At 43.0% G+C, this 23,873-nt stretch overlaps 1 long non-coding RNA gene across 1 annotated transcript; it reads left to right on the forward strand.

The window, feature by feature from the left end:
* Window positions 1-18,861: 18,861 nt before the first annotated feature.
* Window positions 18,862-19,487, forward strand: LOC120994707. Its single transcript, XR_005777458.1, has 3 exons — window positions 18,862-19,039; window positions 19,154-19,251; window positions 19,366-19,487. It is a non-coding gene; the product is annotated as an uncharacterized LOC120994707 (long non-coding RNA).
* Window positions 19,488-23,873: the final 4,386 nt, after the last annotated feature.

The raw sequence follows: 23,873 nt of genomic DNA on the forward strand, positions 1-23,873 counted from the left end.
GGCGAAAGAAATTGCCTTTGCACCAAGGAGATCTGGTGATAGTGCGGAGCCAAGCAGGTCGAGGGGCTGGGAAACTACACTGGAAATGGCCTTATGAGGTGGTGCAACATCCGAATCCAGATATACCAGTGTTTGAGGTGAGGCCAGAGGATGGGTGAGGATCCTCGCGAGTGGTGCACAGGAATATATTGCAGCCCTGCAATTTTGTGGGAAGGCTACCCAAGGTAGAATCGGTGCCGACTCCCATTCCTGAACCACCGGACATCTATGAGTAGCAGTGGTTTCTCCAACTTCTGACCCGGAGCCCTTGGAAAGACAGGAAGAGCAATCCACATCGCCAATAGCTGAAAGGAGAGATGGGACAGTAGAGGCCGAGGACCCCACAGCTTTTCATAATTCACAGCGCACTAACTTTGGATGAATGCCAGCCAGGTGTGAAGACTTTTTCTTCTGCAATGAAGTTGCCAGGACGACAACCCTTAAGCTAGGGGAAGGGGGCAGTGTAATGCCACAGGACTACCCCCAAGCCAGCAGAAGGAGCTGTGTGAGAGGTATACAGCAACCTGGAGGAAGCCAGAACCCAGGGGAGAGAGGTAGATGTGTGATGTGTGAGACAGTGGAAACTGAGCTGCTGAATGAGCAGGTTCAAGGGGCTCTGGCTCTGTCAGCCACAAAGCAGGCCACAGACTTGGCTGAAAGCCGGAATAGGAGATTCCAAAACAGGTTTACCGACAGGGACAGAGGCCGGCAAGTGAACTGTAGAATGTACACAGCAGATTACCAGAGAGTCCTGAGAGGACCTTGTGAGGACTGTCGGCCATAGTGAGACGCACGTGCAGGCAGCAACGGTGAGCGTAGCATTGCCCAGGACAGGGAATATATGTTGTGGTAGGTTGTGGTGGCTCACAAGCAAGTAGTTAAGGTATTGTGCTGCAAGCTCATATAGAGGGAATCACCCCACCCTCTCTTAAAAGGCAAATGTAGTAATAGGAAAATGAGCGAGCACTCATACACTTGGCAACCAGATTGACATGTGCAGAAAATATTTATTAAATCCCCATAAAATACAAGTAATAAAATTTATAAGAACAATGTAGCAATAATATACAGGGAGTGCAGAATTATTAGGCAAGTTGTATTTTTGAGGATTAATTTTATTATTGAACAACAACCATGTTCTCAATGAACCCAAAAAACTCATTAATATCAAAGCTGAATATTTTTGGAAGTAGTTTTTAGTTTGTTTTTAGTTTTAGCTATTTTAGGGGGATATCTGTGTGTGCAGGTGACTATTACTGTGCATAATTATTAGGCAACTTAACAAAAAACAAATATATACCCATTTCAATTATTTATTTTTACCAGTGAAACCAATATAACATCTCAACATTCACAAATATACATTTCTGACATTCAAAAACAAAAACAAATCAGTGACCAATATAGCCACCTTTCTCTGCAAGGACACTCAAAAGCCTGCCATCCATGGATTCTGTCAGTGTTTTGATCTGTTCACCATCAACATTGCGTGCAGCAGCAACCACAGCCTCCCAGACACTGTTCAGAGAGGTGTACTGTTTTCCCTCCTTGTAAATCTCACATTTGATGATGGACCACAGGTTCTCAATGGGGTTCAGATCAGGTGAACAAGGAGGCCATGTCATTAGATTTTCTTCTTTTATACCCTTTCTTGCCAGCCACGCTGTGGAGTACTTAGACGCGTGTGATGGAGCATTGTCCTGCATGAAAATCATGTTTTTCTTGAAGGATGCAGACCTCCTGTACCACTGCTTGAAGAAGGTGTCTTCCAGAAACTGGCAGTAGGACTGGGAGTTGAGCTTGACTCCATCCTCAACCCGAAAAGGCCCCACAAGCTCATCTTTGATGATACCAGCCCAAACCAGTACTCCACCTCCAAATTGCTGGCGTCTGAGTCGGACTGGAGCTCTCTGCCCTTTACCAATCCAGCCACGGGCCCATCCATCTGGCCCATCAAGACTCACTCTCATTTCATCAGTCCATAAAACCTTAGAAAAATCAGTCTTGAGATATTTCTTGGCCCAGTCTTGACGTTTCAGCTTGTGTGTCTTGTTCAGTGGTGGTCGTCTTTCAGCCTTTCTTACCTTGGCCATGTCTCTGAGTATTGCACACCTTGTGCTTTTGGGCACTCCAGTGATGTTGCAGCTCTGAAATATGGCCAAACTGGTGGCAAGTGGCATCTTGGCAGCTGCACGCTTGACTTTTCTCAGTTCATGGGCAGTTATTTTGCGCCTTGGTTTTTCCACACGCTTCTTGCGACCCTGTTGACTATTTTGAATGAAACGCTTGATTGTTCGATGATCACGCTTCAGAAGCTTTGCAATTTTAAGAGTGCTGCATCCCTCTGCAAGATATCTCACTATTTTTGACTTTTCTGAGCCTGTCAAGTCCTTCTTTTGACCCATTTTGCCAAAGGAAAGGAAGTTGCCTAATAATTATGCACACCTAATATAGGGTGTTGATGTCATTAGACCACACCCCTTCTCATTACAGAGATGCACATCACCTAATATGCTTAATTGGTAGTAGGCTTTCGAGCCTATACAGCTTGGAGTAAGACAACATGCATAAAGAGGATGATGTGGTCAAAATACTCATTTGCCTAATAATTCTGCACTCCCTGTACAACATTACAGTCACATATATTGTGGTAGATATGATCGACACTATATTCATATGACTCAATAGTGTCGATAAATTCAATAATATATATCACACCAAAAAACTTCAAGTATTGTCCAGATCTTATATATGCTGTTATTTGGGAAGAGGGGGTATTATCTTCTAGCGCTCTATCCCAATTTGGGAAACTGAATGTCACTGAAAATGTTGTAGGTGTATTCACTGGGAGTGCAACATGTTCATAAAGTGTCCACAGGAATCCTGATAATGTGAAAAGTCTCTTATAGCATATCCTTTTAAGGTCGATATGAGCTTTGAATTGAAGAAAACTTTAAATCGATATTTGGCTTACCGTCTAGCGTCTGTTGTCTCCCTATTGCTTCAATGGAGCTTTAAATATTTGCCGGCTTATTCAGTCGCTCCATACAGCAAGCTGGTTTAAATTTCGCGGGAGTTCCAAAGATCGCGGGAGTTGCCACTCTGTTCCGCAATTTCCTTTGGTGCAGCTTTTGACGATAAGAATAGTTAATCCTTCACTGTAGAAATTTTCTTCTGTATGGCCATACAGTATTATCGGAGGCTTTTCAATGCAGGTACATCACTTGTTTCACCATACGCGTTACGGGTAGATTCACTCTCCCTTCCTCAGTGGTGTTCCTCAGTGGCAGGTACAACAAGTGATGTACCTGCATTCAAAAGGGCTCATGCACAAGAACAGCAGAGAGTACTGGCTTAACTGGATGAGAGGCCAAGTCAGGCTGATGAGGGGCAATCACCCCAAAACAGCTGTCTGCAGATGAGGTGCTGGCTTAGTGAATATCTGAGACATGTCTCAAGGCCTATTTAAATGGTTGAACATTGCTTTATAAGATAGATGCCTTACATCTGTTGGCATTAGAGGCAGAGCTTGTTAAGAGCTCATTTGCATCCCTTTATTCCCATTTACTGCCAGTTTTACAGTAAAATCTTATGGAAAAAACGCTTCCAGTGTCCTGTACTTTACAGGGGCGGAATTTTACTTTGTAAAAAGAAAAATAGCCTTTCTAATTGTAAACTAATGAGCGATTCCTTTGTAGAAACTTGCACTAGTGCAGGAGGCCCAGGGAGCGGTGACTGTAGGGTTGCTAGTGCTTTATTCATCGTTCCTTGGTCACCCACTCTTGAAACCCACGCTGCACCGTGGGGAGATTTATAGAGAAGGGATAGGGGAGATTTATCAAACCTGGTGCAAAGGAAAACTGGCTGAGTTGTCCATAGCAACCAATCAGATTGATCCTTTCATTATCCATAGAAGCTCTGAAGCATAAAAGGTGGAATCGGATTGGTTGCTATGGGCAACTAAGCCACTTTTCCTTTGCAGTCGATTCACTAATTCCTATTCCATAGACATTCATCTTTTAATATGACATAAAATATATCTAAGTTAAGAAAACAGTTAAGAAAAAACATAATGGGCTTCATGGATGAAAAATGGTGTAGGCCAAAATGACTAATGACATCACTGTCTTCACAAGTTTAAATGCTGTGATATGATTATTTTAATTTAATTATATGGTTAGCCAGGAAATAGGGTTTAGAAAACCCTGAGATATAAAGTATGAACTAACATTGAATGAAGTATTTGTTTATTTGGCATGACTCAAAGTCTTCTGTAAAGGAAGGGTGTCTGTTCCCAGGCAAAGGTCTTTGAGATCTTTAGCTCTGTCTTCCGCGGTGAAAGCTTCCATGACTTGTTTGCTGTTAAAGGCAATTTTATGTATTCGCAGATTAGACTCTGCCAGCATTTGTTTTGCTTTGTTGAGAATGTTGACTGCTCCTTCAGGTGTGTTAGCGGAAGCAAGTCCATCGTCTACATAGAAAATGTCTTATCGCAAAGTGTTTGGCATCTTGACCATACTGTTATGCACCTTTCTGGGCAGCTTTGCGCATGCAGTATATGGCAACAGAAGGAAAAGGGCTGTTACCAAAAACATGCACTCTCATTCTGTACTCTGTTACCTCTTTATCTATGTCGTTATCCTTGTACTACAGGAAACTCAGGTAGTCACGATGGTCCTCTCTCACTAGGCAATAGACTCTTTCCTGAAGTGGAAGAGGACACCCAGAAGTGTGTTGTTTTGATCTGGGCCACTCAGTAGTGCATCATTTAATGAAACACCTTCATGTTGAGCACTCGAATTGAACACAACTCTTATTCGGTCTGGCTTGTGTGGATGGTAAACGCCAAACATTGGCAGATACCAGTGTTCTTTACCTTCATCCAGTGATGGTGCTACTTCAGCATGATTATTATCAAGCATCCTTTTTATGAATTCTGTAAAGTCTTTTTTCACTTCAGGTTTTCTTTGCAAAGTTTTACGTAGTGTGTTCATGCGCTTCTGTTACTAGGTAAATAACACCTTGGTGTGCGAAAGGGTAAAGATGCTACCCAATTGTTGTCTTCATCTTGGAAAGTCTCTTTATCCATGATATGGAGAAAGGCTCAATCATCTATAGACATTGCTTGTTTGTCATCATCTTTTGTTCTCTTGAATACTGAGTTCCCTAAAGTGTCAGACTCCATGCCACTATTAATGTCTCTATTGTAACTAGAAGGAAAGTCACCGTATGGTTTTAGGGTGTTAAGGGTTTCTTTAACAGCAAAGCTGTTCTGGCATTGACTAAGAAGGGAAGTCCGCCCATTCACTAGCACAGAAGTCTTTAAAGTGTTGACACTGTCAGGCCGATGTGCTGCTCCCAGACAAACTTCTCCTACTATAACCCACCCTAGGTCAAGTCTTTGAGCATAGGGAGCATTAAAGGCCCCATTAATTTGTTGGCGTACCTTATGTACCTGTAGAATGTCTCTTCCAAGAAGTAGAAGAATAGAGGCATCTGTCTGGATAACTGGAATAAGGTGAGATATTGAATTGAGATGAGTATGATGAAGGGCCACTTCTGGTGAAGGGATCTCTGATTTAACAAATGGTATCATATCACACTCTATCAAAATGGGAAGTGAGAGATGGACTCTCTTGTCAAGAGACTCAATAATAAAGGCAGTAGCTTTCTTCCTGAAGTTTCTATCACTCCTCCGCATGTTTTTAGGGTGTATGGGACTGCACTAGATGTAATGTTGAAGGCATCGAAAAAGTCTGACCTTGCCAGTGACCTGTTCCTCTGTTCATCCAGAATCACATGCATCTTAACTGCCTTCTCTTCTTTTCCCCTGTGGGTACACTGTTGCTAGGCAGATCTTGGAACATAAGCGTGGATTTGTACTCTCACCACAGATTTCAGTGAATTTGGACATTACTGGGGTAGCTGAATTATCTTTTTGCTCCCTGCCCTCATCTTATGGCGCTTTAGTGATCTTTAGTGGTTGATGCAATGTATCAGGGTGTAAAGCTGTGATGTGTCTGTTACTGCCACATTCTGAGCAATCCGCTTATATTTTGCAGTCTCTGGCTATATAACACTTGAAGCAGATGCCATTTTGTCTAAGAAAGGCTAACCTTTCCTTGATAGGTTTACTTTTGAACCCTTTGCACTTGTTTAGAGGATAGGGCTTTTTATGAGGTGGACAAAGTCTGTCAGGTCCTTTCAAAGGTGTTTACCTTGTAGCTGCTTGGACACCCTGGGTCCTCAGAGGGAACAATTGTCTTGTGGGTGATCACTGAAGTCCTATTTTAGGATCTAGGTGGCTTTTCTGCCTTTGGCAGTTGACTGCTGGTGATGAAGGAAAAGCTGGGATCACACCTGATCTTAGCTTGCTGTTGTACAAACCTAGAAAACACAAGGAAAGGGGGGAAGGGGACATAATGTTCTTCTTTGTATTTGGCTCCGACACGCACCCATTTTTCTTGTAGGTTGTGAGGTAGTTTCTCCACTATAGGCTTAGTACCGTTGGTGGTATCTAAATGTGCAAGTCCTCTTAAATAGCCTTTTTCTTTGGCACACTGGACTTCCCAAAAAATATCACTCAGCTCTTGCAGTTTCAAATTGTCTATGCTGTTTAGCTTGGGGAAAGACTCAAGTCTTTTCATTAGAGCACCTTCAATTGCCACTGGTGATCTATAACTTTCCTCTAGCCTTTGCCAGGCCATATCAAGTCCTGCTGAAGGGTTAAATATGTGTATCCTGCGCATCCTTCTTGCATGCTCTGCTGACTGAGTCCCAAGGCATTTTATCATCATGTCTAGCATCTCAGTTGATGATAAGTCTAAGTCTTTGACTGCATTCAGAAAAGAAGACGTTCCATGCCCAGTAATTCTCGGGGCAGTCATCAAACTTGAGAAAGCCTGAATTAACCATTTCTTTACGGATAAGATATTTAGTGACATATTATAGTGTACTCTGGTGTTTGGATTGCTGTAGTAAGGATTCATCTTTAATCGCTGTGGTACTGCTGACTTCATAGGTTTGTTTTTGTACACTCAGGGATTCTGCTGGTTTTGGTTTAAATCCAGCTGACTCTGGATTGGGGAACTGTTTTGTTGCATTGCTGCTTGAAAGTTCTTTGACATACTCTCTTGTGCGTTCTACTGAAGAAAGGGGTTTCTCAGGCACATCTGGGCCTTCGTAGATAGACCCACTTCCAGACCGCTCAATATCAGCATAAGCTACGGCCTCTGCTGCAGCGGCGGCTGTACACTGACGCTGAAGAATATGCAACCTTGCTTCCTGTTCTGATTTTTCTTTTCTCTGCTCTTTCCTTCATAATGGCGGCCTCTTTCTCAGCAAATTCTAGCTAAACACGAGATGCCTCTGCTTTGGCGCGAGCCCTGACTAAAAGGGCACTTGCTGATGAAATCTGGCTAGGCCTTGATGATCTAGACGGGTGTGAGCGTGCATCATCTTGCTGGATACTTGGCATGCTCTCCCTGCCGTGATGTGTCCCGGGTAGCTGATCTTCAGCCTTATACTGTCTTCCTGATCTTAGACTCATTCTGTCTGTGCAGTGACTCCTATCTCCAAGCTTGTTGCGCTACACCTTTTCACTGTTCCGTTCTCAAAACATTGACTATGTGTGGTTTTAAACGGACAACTAAACATGTGTCCGAGACTCCAGTAAACAGAAGCCCACTGCTTGTGCAATGAGCAGGACACTGGGTCAGTGGGAATGCTATGCAGTGGGTCAGTTTATATGTGTATAAGTTTGTGACGCCAGTTTCAGCTTGCGCAGGTACTGTAGCAGGGCCCTTTAAGATGTTACGAGCTCACGTACCAGGTGAGGAATGCCAGAGGGGGATATTGTCTCTGTATAGCAGATATGGTAGTGTCAACGGTGTCTCCTACCTGTAGTACGGCTGGACTCCTGTATCCCGGCTCACATGCAACAAATTGAGGAATTAAGGAAATCCACACAGATAATAGGGTCCAACTTGTCTTTACTTGGTGTTATGATATGCAGCTTTGATCCATACAAGTATACAGCAATAGTCTAGAGTCCCAGCAGGTTTTGGCAATATGTGGCAGGAATTTATATGTATTCTGCATCTGATCATATGCCTATTAGAATCTGGCAGGTATCTATCTTCTGCTCTGTCTTGAGTCTGCTTAGTTTGGGTCTGACTAGCTGAAGAGGTACTTATCTTCTCTTTGTCTTGGGATCTTTACTTACAGGACTGCTCACAGGGTATGGTGGTTTCTTCCTGGAGATCTATAGTTCTGGAGATGGCTGCTTGCTTGTCAACCAGCTGAGGTAGATGACTCAGGCTGGGAGGGGGATCTTTGGGCCTCAACCGAGGCTGGATCCTAGGTTGGGATACCTGTTTCTGGGAGCTCCTGCTAACACAGCCTTCCCCAAGGAGGGGGCTGGTACACACACTGACTAACTTCCTTCTCCTCCTCATAAAGCATGACATGGGACATCCCACTTCTGCTCATGTAGGGGAGACTAGATTGGAATGGTCTGTTCCAGGCTAGATACTAACTCTGACCTGCTGCATACTGCTGCCACCTGCTGGTGTACATTAAGAACTACAGCAAATATATATAAAACAGGCATAACAATATACATTTTGGCAAATACACAGTGATCTTACACAAGATGATAAAACACATTTATGTTAACATTATGAAGCAGGGGAACAGAAGTTTGGTGACATACTTCAGGATGTTACACTTGTGTTGTCTACCAAAGGAATCCAACTTTATTTTATAAACTTTTCTTACAAGTTTGTTTTTGCGAAACTGAAATACAATACAATACAATATCAACATATCAGTATACATAGTATAAATTAGTATAGCATAAATAACACAACAGAAAGGCAGATGATGTCTCAAGCCCCTTGGGAGAAAAGCAGACAGGCTGCATCCATCGAGAATAGCAATCTAAAATGGCTGAAGACACTTGCTAAACCAAGGTCACTGCCTGCCTGAGTGATTTACATAACCTGGGTAAAGCTGCCACTCACTTTTGCCACTAGATGGCTGTGATGAACTACATAGCCTATATGATAAGTTGAAGAGGACCTTTCATCAGTATAATTTTACTAAACTAACAACCCTACCTAATAGTGCGGCATCCACTGATGTTCCCCCTTTTTTTTTTTTTTTAAATCGACCACCGAATGTTGAAATAATAGCCCCGTTTGTTCTGCTGCTGCGCCAGTCACTCAAGCGCTTTTTTGTATGGGGCGTTGCTAAAGTTTTTTCCTTGCTATGGGCCTTGGCTGAGAGCGCAGCCAATCAGAGCGCTCCTCTCTCAGCCAGGCAGAAGGAGCTAAAGTTCTCGCGAGAACTTTAGCTTCATAACATCCTGTTGCAGCGAAAGATCAGATTGACCGGCCGAGGGACGCGACGGGTGTGGAAGCAGCAGTACGAGCGGCAGGGTAAGTATCATAATCATCCCCTAGACATCGAGCAAATAAGTAGCTGCCACAGCACCCCACTGGCAACGAGCATTATGGGGGTCTTGATCATGGACCCCCACCGGCAATCAGTATGGGGGTCATGATCATGCCCCCAGCAGAAACCACCCCCCCCCTCTGGCAACGAGAATTATGGGGGTCATAATCATGGACCCCCACCCCCACATGGAAAAAAGCAATAAGGGGGTCATGATCATGACCCCACCAGCAAAACCCCCCCCTCTGGCAACGAGCATTATGGGGGTCATAATCATGGACCCCCACCCCCACAAGGCAGACAGCAATAAGGGGGGCATGATCATGACCCCCCCCAGCAAACCCCCCCCCCCTCTGGCAACGAGCATTATGGGGGGTCATAATCATGGACCCCCCCTACAGGCAGACAGCAATAAGGGGGTCCTGATCATGACCCCCACAGCAAACCCCCCCTCCTCTGGCAACGAGCATTATGGGGGTTATTATCATGGACCCCCACCCCCACATGGAAAAAAGCAATAAGGGGGTCATGATCATGACCCCCCCAGCAACCCCCCCCCCCCTCTGGCAACGAGCATTATGGGGGTCATTATCATGGACCCCCACCCCCACAAGGCAGACAGCAATAAGGGGGTAATGATCATGACCCCCCCAGCAAACCCCCCCCTCTGGCAACGAGCATTATGGGGGTCATAATCATGGACCCCCACATGGAAAAAAGCAATAAGGGGGTCATGATCATGACCCCCCCAGCAAACCCCCCCCCTCTGGCAACGAGCATTATGGGGGTCATAATCATGGACCCCCACCCCCACAAGGCAGACAGCAATAAGGGGGTCATGATCATGACCCCCCCAGCAAAACCCCCCCCCTCTGGCAACGAGCATTATGGGGGTCATAATCATGGACCCCCCCTACAGGCAGACAGCAATAAGGGGGTCCTGATCATGACCCCCACAGCAAACCCCCCCTCCTCTGGCAACGAGCATTATGGGGGTTATTATCATGGACCCCCACCCCCACATGGAAAAAAGCAATAAGGGGGTCATGATCATGACCCCCCCAGCAAACCCCCCCCCCTCTGGCAACGAGCATTATGGGGGTCATTATCATGGACCCCCACCCCCACAAGGCAGACAGCAATAAGGGGGTAATGATCATGACCCCCCCAGCAACCCCCCCCCCTCTGGCAACGAGCATTATGGGGGTCATAATCATGGACCCCCACATGGAAAAAAGCAATAAGGGGGTCATGATCATGACCCCCCCAGCAAACCCCCCCCCCCTCTGGCAACGAGCATTATGGGGGTCATAATCATGGACCCCCACCCCCACAAGGCAGACAGCAATAAGGGGGTCATGATCATGACCCCCCCAGCAAACCCCCCCCTCTGGCAACGAGCATTATGGGGGTCATAATCATGGACCCCCACCCCCACAAGGCAGACAGCAATAAGGGGGTCATGATCATGACCCCCCCAGCAAAACCCCCCCCCCTCTGGCAACGAGCATTATGTGGTTCATAATCATGGACCCCCCCCCCACAAGGCAGACAGCAATAAGGGGGTCATGATCATGACCCCCCCAGCAAACTCCCCCCCTCTGGCAACGAGCATTATGGGGGTCATAATCATGGACCCCACCCCCACATGGAAAAAAGCAATAAGGGGGTCATGATCATGACCCCCCCAGCAAACCCCCCCACCCTCTGGCAACGAGCATAATGGGGGTCATTATCATGCACCCCCACCCCAACAGGCAGACAGCAATAAGGGGGTCATGATCATGACCCCCCCAGCAATCAGTGTCACCTTGTTATTTCCCAAAACTAAAATAATATACATAGTTATATTATTATTATTATAGTGAAGTAAACAATTGATCTAATGGAAAAAAAAATACATATAAAATATTTATTTAAGGTGATGGTATAACTTTCAATTTATAATTTTAACTTTTCAAATTTTTTTACAGTGAATTTTCAGTTAGTCAATTCAGGGCAGCAACCCTGACTGGTAAGTTGTATTCCGACAATCATCGGAAGAAGAACAAACATGTTGCCTGAAGTTTCCCAGTTCAAAAAACCAATACACGTTTGTATTGCGTTGTTTGCTAGTTCTACGTTCCATTATTATATTATTTCTAATTTTGATATATAGACAAGGGTAAGTGTACAGGCAGGGTAAGTATGGAAGACCTAATTTTATTTCATTTATAAAATAAATGTTTCAAGAAAGAAGATGTTCAAAAGTTATTTGGATGGGAATATCCTTTTTTTTTTATAAATCAATTTATAAACGTTCAATGTTTTTCATCTACTATGGTAAGTTTGAGTTTACCTTATAACATGTATCCAAATAATATGCTTATTTTAAATTTTTCTTTTTTTTTTAAAACAGGAATTGACAAAATGCCGAACTCATGTTGGGTAAAAAATTGTTTATTCCAGCCTGGCAGTATACTGAATGTCCACGAAATCAAATTACATTGCTTTCCCAACTTTAGGGAGAGAATATTAGATTGGCTTTGAATCTTAATTCCTTCTGGAGAGGTAGAAGTTATTTCTCTAGCAGAGGAGATTCTAGGTTACAAAAAGAAAATATACAATAAGTATCATATTTGTTCACTACATTTTTCTGATGATAGTTTTATAGTCAACGCTGGCGGACGTTCGCTTCGGCCAGTAGCAAACCCTTCATTTTTTTAAAATTTTCTTGATTCCGAAAGAAAAGTTTTAGAGTCAAAAATTTCCAAGAAAAAACGACTTCAGAATCCAACAGGTTCCCAGCAGTCGGTTACTCCTTCATCATCAGAATCATCAATTCCAAATGAATCTCGTGGTCATACTGTATCCATATCGTCCATGCAAGTTCAACAAGTATTTGAGAATGTGGAAATTCTAATTTCCAAATTCACGGATGCTTCAACTCAGACAGAGTTCAATTTGACAAATTCAATAATTATTAGTAAAGATAAAAATCTTACACTTAGGGAAGAAGAATCACCTTCACGTGAACATACAAATATTGATCATGAATCCACCCCATTGCCTGATTGTTCTCAATTCCAAAATCGGCACCAAATTAATCAATTTTTAAGACTTCTTTCTCCTATTGTATTTGAAAATGAAAAGATCTCCCAGCCACCGGAAGAAGATGGTAATAATGATGATCTGGTTAGTGGGATATTTCCGTTGACAGGTGACTTCGAGGATTCATACAATATTAGCAGTCTGGCTGACGCAGGGGAAATTCGTGATTCAAGAGACCACACATATGACCCTTTGATGGTAAGCCACTGCTCTTCTGATCAATTTGCTTTACAGTCTATGTTAGAAATTGACCATGATAATTCTTTTCAACATATGCAATTTAAAAACATCGTAAAAGACACGAAATTGATTGTGAACGAAAGTTGTCTCGATGTACTGCTACGTCAGGTGAAGTGTCAGTATGTTGATTGCAATCTAACTGTGTTTTCAATTTCAAAAGAAAGGAAAGGATCAGCTGTAATAATTTGCGGTAGTTGTTGTAGCGGACATTCGTCTTTATTATGGCATACACAGCCTAAAATTGGACGTTTCTGGAGTGGAAATGTCATTTTGGCAGCGTCAATACTCTGCAGTGGCCTAAACTATCAAAAAGTTCAGGAGTTGTTTGGAATTTTTTGCTTGAGCACATTTTCTGAGACCACATTGTGTTGCACAATTGACAACGCAGTCCAGTGCACATCTTGCATGATGTATGCAGTCCTGGAACAGCCGTTCCAGGGTGAATTTCTTTGTTCAAGATGTGAGCAAATTACCCGTTTGGAATCGCTAATCGAGTCTCTAAATGGGCAAGTTGCAACACTGAGAGGCATTGACAATTTGCAAAAAAGTTTGCTTCTCACCGAGCAAGCACTCTTTGGGGTAGATGAGGGAGAGGGTGACAGAGAGGAGGCTGAGGAAAGTGAGGTAGCTAGCTGGGTAACATTTAGAAAGCGGGGTAGAGGGAAGAGTGCCAGGGAGGCTAGCCCTGATCTGACACACCCCAACAAGTTTGCACGTTTGGCAGATGAGGGGGATGTCAGTCCAGGGACGGCACTGCCGCAGCCGGACACTTCCTCTGCCAGTCAGGGGAATGTCAGCTCCGGTAAGCAGGGGACCAGGAGAGCAGGGCAGGCCAGACAGGTGCTGGTAGTGGGAGACTCAATTATTAGGGGAACAGATAGGGAAATCTGTCACAAAGACCGTGATCGCCGAACAGTGTGCTGTCTTCCTGGCGCTAGAGTTCGACATATCGCGGATCGGGTTGACAGATTACTGGGAGGGGCTGGAGAAGATCCAGCGGTCATGGTCCATATCGGAACCAATGACAAAGTTAGGGGTAGGTGGAGAGTCCTTAAAAATGATTTCAGGGATTTAGGGCAAAAGCTTAGGGCAAGGACCTCAAAGGTAGTATTTTCCGAAATACTACCGGTACCACGGGCCACACAAGAAAGGCAGCGGGAGATTAGGGAAATTAACAAGTGGCTCAAGAACTGGTGTAGGATGGAGGGGTTTGGGTTCCTGGAGAACTGGGCCGACTTCGCTGTCGGCTACAACCTCTATCGTAGGGACGGACTGCACCTCAATGGGGAAGGAGCAGCTGTGTTGGGGAAGAAGATGGCTAGAAGGTTGGAGGAGTGTTTAAACTAGGGACTGGGGGGGAGGGTAATTACACTATAGAAGGGGAAGATAGTGCAGATAGAGACCGGGGGCAAGGTAGTGGGACTGGGGGAGAAATGGAAGGAGGGACAAGAACAGTTCAGAAGGAAAGGTGTAGGGTAAAAAATATACATAAACCTCTCATATGTATGTATACTAATGCCAGAAGTCTGACTAATAAAACTGGTGAACTGGAATTAGTGATGTGTGAGGAGGACTATGAAATAGTGGGAATAACTGAGACATGGCTGGATGATAGCTATGACTGGGCAGTTAATGTACAAGGTTACAGTCTGTTCAGAAAGGATCGTCAAAACCGGAGAGGTGGAGGGGTCTGCCTTTATGTAAAATCTTGTCTAAAGCCCACACTCCGTGAAGATATAAGTGAGGGACATGAACATGTGGAGTCACTGTGGGTAGAGATACATGGAGCTAAAAACAACAATAAATTACTAATAGGAGTCTACTATAAACCACCTAATATACCAGAGTCCACAGAAAATCTACTACTAAACGAGATAGACAAGGCGGCAAATCATAATGAGGTGGTTATTATGGGGGACTTCAACTACCCAGATATAGACTGGGAAACTGAAACTTGTATATCTCATAAAGGAAACAGATTCTTGGCAATAACCAAAGACCATTATCTCTCCCAACTGGTTCAGGACCCGACTAGAGGGACGGCCATACTGGACTTAATATTAACCAATAGACCTGACAGAACAACAGACGTGCAGGTTGGGGGACACCTGGGAAATAGTGACCATAAAGTAATAACCTTCCAATTATCATTCAAAAGAGCGTTTCTACAGGGAGAAACAAAAATACCAAACTTCAAAAAAGCTAAATTTAGCCAACTAAGAGAGGCCATAGGCCTAACTAACTGGGACAAAGTCCTCAAAAATAAAAATACAGCCAAAAAATGGGATATCTTTAAAAACATCCTAAAATCTCATTGTGAGAGGTACATACCATATGGGAATAAAAGGTTAAGGAACAAAAAGAAACCAATGTGGATAAACAGAACTGTAAAGAAAGCAATAAATGACAAAAAGAAAGCATATAAAACCCTAAAACAGGAGGGTAGCACGGAAGCACTGAAAAACTATAAGGAAAAAAACAGAACATGTAAAAAACAAATAAAAGCGGCCAAACTAGAGACCGAGAGATTAATTGCCAAACAGAGTAAAACTAACCCTAAAATGTTCTTCAATTATATAAATGTTAAAAAGTATAAATCTGAAGGTGTCGGCCCTTTAAAGAGTAATGAGGGGGGAGTCGCAGAGAGCGACGAGGAGAAAGCAAAGCTGTTAAATATTTTTTTCTCCAATGTATTCACTGAGGAAAATAAACTGTCAGATGAAATGCTGAATGCTGAAATAAATTCGCCATTAAAAGTGTCCTGTCTGACCCAGGAAGAAGTACAACAGCGACTTAAAAAAATCAAAATAGACAAATCGCCAGGACCGGATGGCATACACCCCCGTATCCTAAGGGAATTAAGTAATGTCATAGCCAGACCCTTATTTCTGATATTTGCGGACTCTGTACTGACAGGGAATGTCCCACAGGATTGGCGCATGGCAAATGTGGTGCCAATATTCAAAAAGGGTCCAAAAACAGAGCCTGGAAACTATAGGCCGGTAAGTTTAACATCTGTTGTGGGTAAACTGTTTGAAGGTTTTCTGAGAGATGCTATGTTAGAGCATCTTATGGGAAATAAGCAAATAACGCCATATCAGCATGGCTTCGTGAGGGATCGGTCATGTCAAACTAATTTAATCAGTTTCTATGAGGAGGTAAGTACTAGACTTGACAGCGGCGAATCAATGGATGTCGTGTATCTGGACTTCTCCAAAGCATTTGACACTGTACCTCATAAAAGGTTAGTATATAAAATGAGAATGCTCGGACTCGGAGAAAACGTCTGTAAGTGGGTAAGTAACTGGCTCAATGATAGAAAACAGAGGGTGGTTATTAACGGTACATACTCAGATTGGGTCACTGTCACTAGTGGAGTACCTCAGGGGTCAGTATTGGGCCCTATTCTCTTCAATATATTTATTAATGATCTTGTAGAAGGCTTGCATAGTAAAATATCAATTTTCGCAGATGACACTAAACTGTGTAAAGTAATTAACACTGAAGAGGACAGTATACTACTACAGAGGGATCTGGATAGATTGGAGGCTTGGGCAGATAAGTGGCAGATGAGGTTTAACACTGAGAAATGTAAAGTTATGCACATGGGAAGGAATAATGCAAGTCACCCGTACATACTAAATGGTAAAACACTCGGTAACACTGACATGGAAAAGGATCTAGGAATTTTAATAAACAGCAAACTAAGCTGCAAAAAACAGTGTCAGGCAGCGGCTGCCAAGGCCAATAAGATAATGGGTTGCATCAAAAGGGGCATAGATGCCCGTGATGAGAACATATTCCTACTACTTTACAAATCACTGGTCAGACCACACATGGAGTACTGTGTACAGTTCTGGGCTCCTCTAAACAAGGCAGACATAGCAGAGCTGGAGAGGGTCCAGAGGAGGGCAACTAAAGTAATAACTGGAATGGGGCAACTACAGTACCCTGAAAGATTATCAAAATTAGGGTTATTCACATTAGAAAAAAGACGACTGAGGGGAGATCTAATTACTATGTATAAATATATCAGGGGGCAGTACAGAGATCTATCCCATCATCTATTTATCCCCAGGACTGTGACTGTGACGAGGGGACATCCTCTGCGTTTGGAGGAAAGAAGGTTTGTACACAAACATAGAAAAGGGTTCTTTACGGTAAGAGCAGTGAGACTATGGAACTCTCTGCCTGAGGAGGTGGTGATGGTGAGTACAATAAAGGAATTCAAGAGGGGCCTGGATGTATTTCTGGAGTGTAATAATATTACAGGCTATAGCTACTAGAGAGGGGTCGTTGATCCAGGGAGTTATTCTGATTGCCTGATTGGAGTCGGGAAGGAATTTTTTATTCCCCTAAAGTGAGGAAAATTGGCTTCTACCTCACAGGGTTTTTTTGCCTTCCTCTGGATCAACTTGTAGGATGACAGGCCGAACTGGATGGACAAATGTCTTTTTTCGGCCTTATGTACTATGTTACTTATGTACTATGTTACTATGTTACACATATTACCGTTACCAAACCAAATTTCTGTTCCCTGCTATCGATATTGCCTGGAAGCAAGAAAAAAAATAAATACAGGAAGATTTGAATGGTTTGCCAATTTGTTTAGCAGGAGATGGTCAATGTGATAGCCCCGGCCACTCCGCTAAATATTGTATTTACACTGTTATGGACCTGTACACTGAAAAAATTATAGATTTCGAAGTTGTACACAGAAGCCAGTGCAGTTCATCGGTAGCTATGGAGAAGTTTGGATTCCAAACAGTAATGGAACGAGTTAAAAACAATGGATTTGACATATGTGTATTTGTCTCTGATAGACATGTCAGTATTCAAAAATTGATGCGCGAGGTGTACACTGACATAGATCATCAGTTTGACATTTGGCACTACGCTAAGTCAATCAAGAAAAGATTAATCAAGGCAAGTAACGGAAAGGATCTAAAACCATGGATAGAAAAGATAGTCAACCATTTCTGGTGGTGTGTTAAAACGTGTGACCACAATGCTTTTTTTTTCCGGGAAAGATGGAATTCTGTTCTACATCATGTAGCCAACAGACATGAATGGGAAGATGGAGAACAATATAATAAGTGTGCCCACGAAGAACTGCGACCTGAAGACACTTCAGTTTTGTGGCTTAGAAAGGAAAGTACTGCTTATCAAAAATTAGAAGAAATCATCAAAAATGAACAAATGACGAGCGATGTACCACACCTGATCCGAAATTGCCACACTGGACCTCTTGAAGCCTTCCACAGTTTAGTTTTAAAGTACAGAACAAAAAGAATACATTTCGGTATAGATGGAATGGAAACACGAACCAAACTGGCAATTTTGGCACACAATAATAATCTAGGAAGACCACAAGCAGTTGTTCTCTTCCCAACTTATGTGTCAGAACCCATTGGAACAAGAAGAACAAAATTAATACTTCCGAAGGGAAAAAAACACTGGATGGTGAAGAATGTTTACGAAGCAATGAGCGTTGAACATGTTACTCCGATTTTAGTTGATAGTTTGAAGTTAGCTGTAGGAGACATCACAGCAGAATGGAAGAGTCGAACACCTGATCTTCCACCCAACATTGCTAATGTAGAACGCCCGAAAAAGGAAGACATTCTACGGCAACATTGGTCACGTTTTCGAAAAAACTAATACAGTTCATCTGGGTTCAAGAAAAAAAAAAAAATTCATAAAAAAAAAAAATCCTGCTTTTCCGTTACTTTCATGTTCAGTAAAAAGTTAGTTTTTAGAATGTTACGAGAACTAACTTTGTTGTTTAGTTATTTTACTTTAGTTAAATCTGTTGATATTCGTTTACCGAGACGGGACTGCACCACTAGTGCAAAGGGTAAGGATAGCAAAAGTAGATCTGGCTCAAGGCAGTGACCATTATGCTTTTTCAATCAAAAGTTGTTGCTATATTACATTAAGAATGTAACTTTACTTTTTTATTTTTAGACATTATACCTGTGTGTAGGAGAAGTGCTGTCAAGGTGTGTTCACTGACAGTCTTAGAATGTCGCTACAGTCCCATGATTGACCCTTTTCCTCTCACAGAGACAGCGCTGCAGTACATTTCATATTCTGACCATGTCTTTTGTCCACAGGATGACAGTAAACTGTACCAGCGTGTCGGACATGCCCGGGAAGGAACAACAAGTTTCCTGCCAGCCGTGGAGTAAAGGGGATCCGATTAGACTCCAAGGTGTGTTCACTGACAGTCTTAGAATGTCGCTACAGTCCCATGATTGACCCTTTTCCTCTCACAGAGACAGCGCTGCAGTACATTTCATATTCTGACCATGTATTTTGTCCACAGGATGACAGTAAACTGTACCAGCGTGTCGGACATGCCCGGGAAGGAACAACAAGTTTCCTGCCAGCCGTGGAGTCAAGGGGATCCGATTAGACTCCAAGGTGTGTTCACTGACAGTCTTAGAATGTCGCTACAGTCCCATGATTGACCCTTTTCCTCTCACAGAGACAGCGCTGCAGTACATTTCATATTCTGACCATGTCTTTTGTCCACAGGCTGACAGTCGAGGAACCACATTGACGGACTTGCCCTGGACCTACCATATCATCCTTTTAATTTGAAATTTATTTTAATAAAAATAATGCCAATATGTTTTTTTATGAGAAATTGATATTTTTTAAAAATTAAATAAAAAATAACATATTATATACATTTTATGGATAGCCTTTGCATAACTGTAATGAAATGTCAGAAAGCAAAACAATTTTTTAATTTATAATTGTTTTCTATCTTTGACATTTTTGCGTATTACAAAACATTATCTTTGTCGAGATTTTAGCTATTTCCTGTTGACAAGGAGGTTACTATATACCGCTTTCTTACAGATGTGTAAGGAATATCCATAAACTTTGTGTGAGGTTTGGTAAAGGCTAGGGGTCCCTTCACACTAGCGACATGGCCATTCATCGGGACAATAGCCTGAATGAAAAATTTTTATTTTATAAATCTGAACACTCTTGAAAATTATGGCGGCGGGGGCGTCACACTGCGAGAGCTTGAGGTACTAACAATAAAGAATGTTTGAATTGCAGTACACTTTGGTCTGCCTATAGTCAATGGTGACAGAGGGCCATCTCGGCAATAAACCTTATAAGTAGCTGTTCAGATCCCTAATCATTTTCACCTGCCCAGATAGCCTGAACAAGTTCCATTCCGCAAGTGTGAAGGTACTCTGAGGGGATATGGAGGAGGCCTTTTTTTTAATAATAAAATATGATATGTGTTTTTTATTTAATCTGACTATAATTTCTGTAAATATTACATTTCTGCAATGTATAATATTGTTTCTGAACATTCAATAGCCAAATATTATGCTGTAACTTTCAAAGTTTTTAAGATATTTATTAATAAAAAGTAAAAAGATACATTCTAAAATTGTTACTTTATTACATAACTAGATAATTTTACAGTCTTTTCATAATATATTATGACGTTACTCCATTGCTAGATACTCTGCAGGCTCCTCTCTGAACATTAGAAATCCGCAATAATCTTGAAGTGGGTCAGGAAAAACTTCTCTTATGATCGTCACTACACAAGAAGGAATAGGGCGTCTTCTTCCAACGCCAAGATAGCCATGTGTCCAAGCTGTAAAGCCACGATATGCTGTTTTTCTTAGTAGCCTAAAAAATATTAAAAAGTATATTGAATTTAAAATTAGACAATATAATAATTCGGTAAACCTATGGTTGGGTGTTCAGATCAAAATGTTGCAGATTTTGTTTTCATGGAAGTAAATACACGAATAAGAACACCTGTTCAATTCTTTATCTGGAGGGGGACACAGCACTTCTCCAATTGCCCGCATGGACACCTCCACCCTTCCGCGATCTTGACAAAATTGTTGGAAATATTCATGTTCAATTACGCAACCGGTTTCAGTTACATACGGTTCAATATTTGAAATTTCTTTACAACAGATCGATTCAATGGCGGTTGGCATCGGTTTACAGTTAGTACACGTGCACCATTCGTTATTTCCAACTCTACTACTGTCCGACTCTTCATTTTCAATGCTCCCAACACTGTTATCTAATGTGGAACGCGTGGGGTTCTGGAAAACACGGTTCAGATTTATTGGTGACCCCGTACTTCTGTTGAAGACGTTTCTTTAGCCACTCCAACTATTAAATTTTTTTTTTTTTTAAATTGGATAAACAATGACCAGCCTGATAGGATGATAATACATTATCAACATTTATTTTTATTTGTGAATTTACTTTTTCTGATCTTGCCGCAAAAACACTTGGTGGTAATTCATCAGACGAATTATCCATTTTCAGATCTGAGAATACTAAAAAATTTTTTTTTTTTAAATGCATCTTATCAATTACATTTTTTTGTAAGAGCAGAACTATAGTAGGATCATGTAGTGAATTTATGAGGTAGCGCTCACTGTTTTAAAATCCTGTTACATGTTATTGCTGTCTGTGGGGTGGTGGTGGGGGTCCATGATAATGACCCCCATAATGCTCTTTGCCAGAGGGGGGGGGGGTTTTGCTGGGGGGGCATGATCATGACCCCCTTATTGCTTTTTTCCATGTGGGGGTCCATGATAATGACCCCCATTATGCTCGTTGCCAGAGGGGGGGGTTTGCTGGGGGGGTCATGATCATGACCCCCTTATTGCTGTCTGCCTTGTGGGGGTCCATGATAATGACCCCCATAATGCTCGTTGCCAGAGGGGGGGTTTTGCTGGGGGGGTCATGATCATGCCCCCCTTATTGCTGTCTGCCTTGTGGGGGTCCATGATTATGACCCCCATAATGCTCGTTGCCAGAGGGGGGGGGGGGTTTGCTGGGGGGGTCATGATCATGACCCCCTTATTGCTTTTTTCCATGTGGGGGTCCATGATTATGACCCCCATAATGCTCGTTGCCAGAGGGGGGGGGGTTTGCTGGGGGGGTCATGATCATGACCCCCTTATTGCTGTCTGCCTTGTGGGGGTGGGGGTCCATGATTATGACCCCCATAATGCTCGTTGCCAGAGGGGGGGGGGGGTTTCTGCTGGGGGGGTCATGATCATGACCCCCTTATTGCTGTCTGCCTTGTGGGGGTGGGGGTCCATGATTATGACCCCCATAATGCTCGTTGCCAGAGGGGGGGGTTTGCTGGGGGGGCATGATCATGACCCCCATACTGATTACATATGGGGGTTCATGATCATGACCCCCATTATGGTCGTTGCCAGAGGGGGGGGTTTTGCTGGGGGGGGTCATGATCATGCCCCCCTTATTGTATTGCTGTCTGCCTTGTGGGGGTCCATGATTATGACCCCCATAATGCTCGTTGCCAGAGGGGGGGGGGTTTGCTGGGGGGGTCATGATCATGACCCCGTTATTGCTTTTTTCCATGTGGGGGTGGGGGTCCATGATTATGACCCCCATAATGCTCGTTGCCAGAGGGGGGGGGTGGTTTCTGCTGGGGGCATGATCATGACCCCCATACTGATTGCCGGTGGAGGTCCATGATCAAGACCCCCATAATGCTCGTTGCCAGTGGGGTGCTGTGGCAGCTACTTATTTGCTCGATGTCTAGGGGATGATTATGATACTTACCCTGCCGCTCGTACTGCTGCTTCCACACCCGTCGCGTCCCTCGGCCGGTCAATCTGATCTTTCGCTGCAACAGGATGTTATGAAGCTAAAGTTCTCGCGAGAACTTTAGCTCCTTCTGCCTGGCTGAGAGAGGAGCGCTCTGATTGGCTGCGCTCTCAGCCGAGGCCCATAGCAAGGAAAAAACTTTAGCAACGCCCCATACAAAAAAGCGCTTGAGTGACAGGCGCAGCAGCAGAACAAACGGTGCTATTATTTCAACATTCGGTGGTCGATTTAAAAAAAAAAAAAAAAAGGGGGAACATCAGTGGATGCCGCACTATTAGGTAGGGTTGTTAGTTTAGTAAAATTATACTGATGAAAGGTCCTCTTTAATTAGCCTATAAAGGCAGCACACCTTATGTGTGTGCAATTATTTGCTATACTACTGTAAGAAATAAAAATATTGTTTTTATAAAGCAATACGCTATTTTATGAAGGTTTTTCTTATTAGAGTACTCGATTAATTGTTGAAATAATCAATAGATTACTTGATTACTAAAGTAATCATTTGCTGCAGCCCTACTTGTAGGCATAGGTGCCCACTGTAAGATTCAGACTCCAGTTTTGTCTGGCCTATTGATGGTTTAGGTGATGGGTGTCTGACCTGTGGTCCCTCACCTTGTAGCAGTGTCTGTAAAGCTGTATTTCACTGATCGCTGTCTCTCTGATGCTTTCTGGAAGCAGAATTTGCTGATCTCCCTGGAGTGTTGGTCTCCCAGGAGAAGAATATCAGGTTCCTATGAACAGGAGCTCTGGCATGTGCTTCCTCTCCTCTGTCTAGCTCTGGCAGGAAGTAGGACCATCCCACTCCTACAGGATGGTTAGCCCTGTTCCTGTCTACTTTTGCAACCTTACCCTCCTCTACTGGAATATACAACCAATACATAAAAAATAATTAACGTTACTACCGTATATACAATAGTTTCTCAGATACCCCCAGATAAGGGCACTGCTCACTCAGCCTTCTCTTAAAAAGGAAATTAGCTGGTTTATCCACTACATTTGCTCACACGATGTTTCGCCTCACAGCAGAATCTCTCTCAAGCAATTACAGGGTGCCACGTGTCACAGAAATATTGAGTTCACAGCAATGCATCACAATAAACATATTGATAGAGATGATCGTATCAATTCTAAATTAATCGAATTTGACCCGAATTTACCAAACATTCGTTCAAATCCTCATCCGAATTTTTAACGATTCAATTCAGATGAATTTTTCAAAATGACATTGTCCATTTTTCAGATCAGAAGATTGGAAAGGTGAAGAAGTAGGATCACATGACCCAGGTGATGCTTGTGGCAGGCTATTGCTATCAAAAAGTGAACATTTTTGGACCACTTAAAAAAATGTTGGAAATCTCACAGGCTCAGCTGTTTGTTACCACCATGCCTTTACACGTAGC

Source organism: Bufo bufo, chromosome 3, assembly GCF_905171765.1.
Source record: "Bufo bufo chromosome 3, aBufBuf1.1, whole genome shotgun sequence".
In the NCBI taxonomy this organism is placed as follows: Eukaryota; Metazoa; Chordata; class Amphibia; order Anura; family Bufonidae; genus Bufo; species Bufo bufo.